The sequence below is a fragment of the Limulus polyphemus genome, unplaced genomic scaffold (assembly GCF_000517525.1).
Source record: "Limulus polyphemus unplaced genomic scaffold, Limulus_polyphemus-2.1.2 Scaffold940, whole genome shotgun sequence".
NCBI lineage: Eukaryota > Metazoa > Arthropoda > Merostomata > Xiphosura > Limulidae > Limulus > Limulus polyphemus.
In genome coordinates, this window is record NW_013666550.1 from 314,030 (window position 1) to 317,392 (window position 3,363).

Consider the following 3,363-nt stretch of genomic DNA (forward strand, 5'->3'; position numbering starts at 1 on the left):
GTGTTCCTTGTATGTTTATTTTCCCACGCGTCCATTTCAAAGATCACTTCCTAAACGGAGGACCAGCTGGATGTATCGGTGCAGCATATCCTTCAGGTTGGATGACCGAATATAATTTTCTAATATTCATGGAACATTTTGTGAAGACAGTCAAATGTTCTGAGGATCATGCTATTGTTCTTCTCCTTGATAACCATGAGTCACATATCAGCTTAGATTGTATCAATTTTTGTGTGGAAAATGGTATAAATCTTCTCTCGTTCCCGCCTCACTGTTCACACAGATTACAGCCCCTGGATAGAAGTATATACGGCCTTTCAAGAAGTATTATAACGCAGCAGCTGACGGTTGGCTAAAGAACAATCCTGGAAAAACAATATGCATTTATGACATACCAACCTTAGTAAATCAAAGCCTTACACGAGCGCTTACGAATTTTTTAAAACTATTAAATGATTTCATTGTATAAAATCTCTAAACACCATTTAAACAACGTTAATTTGACATAATAAATAGTGAGATCGTTTCCCTGCTTTACAAACCTGTTCCCTACCATTAATCCCTTCCTTCTCTAGAGTTTTGTGATACTACTTCAAGAACTGTGGAAGGAATTGAGAATATCAAATAACCGTAAAGAAACTGGAATAAGTTCTAGCGGTTAATGAATTGAAATCGAAAAGTGATTCCCCTTTTTGTATGACTGCAATTTACCAATCATTTCATCAAACTTTCTTGAAGTTCCGTTAAAACTATAAACAGTTGAATATATAAAATATATTCGTGCTCTTAGGAATACTCACACGAAGGGTGATTTTATTTCTTGTCTTTGTTAATTCCCACTGAAAGTTGTAAACACGATGTAACCAAAACTTCAACATTTAAGCTTAAAACGCGAAATTCTTATTCATCGAATTATCATGGAGAACAAACGGCGGGTATGTTTAATAAAGATACTCTAGGAAGTGTTTCTTTCTTAATAATTCTGATTCATGACATTTTAATTCTAGTCTCTTTTCACATTTTCATGTTCATAAGTAAGGAAACTGTACAAAGAATTCCTAAATACAGCTATCTTAATGTTACGTTATTCGTCAACATACATGAGAACGTAGATTTGACAAGCTTTCTTACGCATAAATTAAAAACTTGCATGAAAAGAAAACAAATTATAGCCAAAGACTCCATGTTGCCCTGTAGCATATGTTATAGTTTAAGGCGTGTAATAAATGTATACAACAAACATACAGAATTTACAAATTTCACAAGGGATTTTATATTGATTTATGCCAATCTACAATACTGACTCATCTAAATAATGTTAACTGTACTGAAGTTAAGAAACTATATAATGCCAGATTCGGCTAAACTATAAACACAATACAAAATAAGAGTTAATTCGAAATGAAGTTCGCTAAACTCACTTCTATAAAGAACGTGTTAACTGGATACGTTTTACTTACGTAGAAATGTTTGTTTGTAATTAAGCACAAAGGTACATAATAGGCTATCTGTGCTCTGCCCACCACGGGTATCGCAACCCGGATTCTAGCGTTGTAACTCCGCAGGCATACCGCTGTGCCACTGGGGGGGGGGGCGTAAAAATGAAAACCATAACCGTTTTTCTAGGCTTTAGTAAATCAAAACTTCCATAATATGTTAAATATTTTATATTATATCATCATGGTAGACGCTACGCACTGCAATTATTTCGTTGGTTGCGTCAAGAGGCTGTGTGTGTGGGTTTGTCTTCCTGCAAGTCTGGTCAAATCCAGCATCCATTTTGCTAGAAACTCACGCCTACTGGTCAGCTTTACGATATTACTTTAAACATTTCCAAAATGTTTCGTAAGTTGTGTTTCTGAATATTCTGAAAATCTTAAGCTACGCTCAAATACATTTTGAGCTAAAGTATTTTATTCTCACTCAGAGTAGAATACATAGAAAAAATATGGAATTGACCCCCATTTTTTATTTCCTTAGTCACAGTGTTTGCTATAAACATGGACATACCAATGGACACACTGCACCTACTTAAAAATGAACACCATATATTTTTCAGTTTACAAAAGCACTCTAAAGAAAGAAACTTATACCCTTTAGGATAGAATCATTTTTAAGATAAGCCAGTATGTAAATTAAAAAAATCCAGTAGTTGGCAAATTCCAATCTATTGTGAATTATCTTTGTTCAAAAACTAGAATGCATCGCCAGGATGGCCGAGTGGTTAAGGCGCCAGACTTAAGATCTGGTCTTCGTAGGAAGACGTGGGTTCAATCCCCACTCCTGGCAAGTAAATGGTGATTTTTAACCTTAATTTTGAAATAGGGTGTAAAATACAAATCTAGTATAATTTAATGGGAATCGTACTATCTGTTTAAAGTGTATTGAGTGGATGTCATTAATTTCTTGTTAATTTACAATAAGAGATTACTAGTTAAAACAAATGAAATATATTCTGCTGGATTTTGTAGAAAATACAGAAGAAATCCTGAACATGTTTATATTAAGTTGCTTAATACGCCACATTTGGCAGCACCACTAACTACCTGGTAAAAATGTAATTTTTCTTCCCTTCCGTTAGCTTATGGAATGGTTCGAAATCTCTTAAAAGGCTTAAATACTCATATGGATGGATTTTTGATATTACAACTCTGTCATAATTCAAATACAGATATAAATACTAATTAAAAAAAACCGGTACGATAAAGTCTTTTTATGCAAGTTTTTAATTTATACTTAAGAAATCTAGCCAAATCTACGTTCTCATGTATGTTTACGAATAACGTAACATTAAGATAGCTGTAATTAGGAATTCTTTGTAAAGTTTCCTTACTTATGAACATGAAAATGTGAAAAGAGACTAGAATTAAAATGTCATGAATCAGAATCATTAAGAAAGAAACACTTCCTAGAGTATCTTTATTAAACACGCCCGTCGTTTGTTCTCCATGATAATTCGATGAATAAGAATTTTGCGTTTTAAGCTTAAATGTTGAAGTTTTGGTTACATCGTGTTTACAACTTTCAGTGAGAATTAACAAAGACAAGAAATAAAATCATCCTTCGTGTGGGTATTCCTAAAAGCACGAATATATTTTATATATTCATCTGTTTATAGTTTTAACGGAACTTCAAGAAACTTTGATGAAATGATTGGTAAATTGCAGTCATACAAAAAAGGGAATCAATTTTCGATTTCAATTCATTAACCGCTAGAACTTATTCCTGTTTCTTTACGGTTATTTGATATTCTCAATTCCTTCCACAGTTCTTGAAGTAGTATCACAAAACTCTAGAGAAGGAAGGGATTAATGGTAGGGAACAGGTTTGTAAAGCAGGGAAACGATCTCACTATTTATTAGG

General features: G+C 33.4%; 1 non-coding gene across 1 annotated transcript; it reads left to right on the forward strand.

Annotated features, from left to right (window-relative positions):
• The first annotated feature begins 2,206 nt into the window (after positions 1–2,206).
• On the forward strand, positions 2,207–2,289 carry Trnal-uaa. The gene has a single exon. It is a non-coding gene; the product is annotated as a tRNA-Leu (tRNA).
• The last annotated feature ends 1,074 nt before the right edge of the window (positions 2,290–3,363 follow it).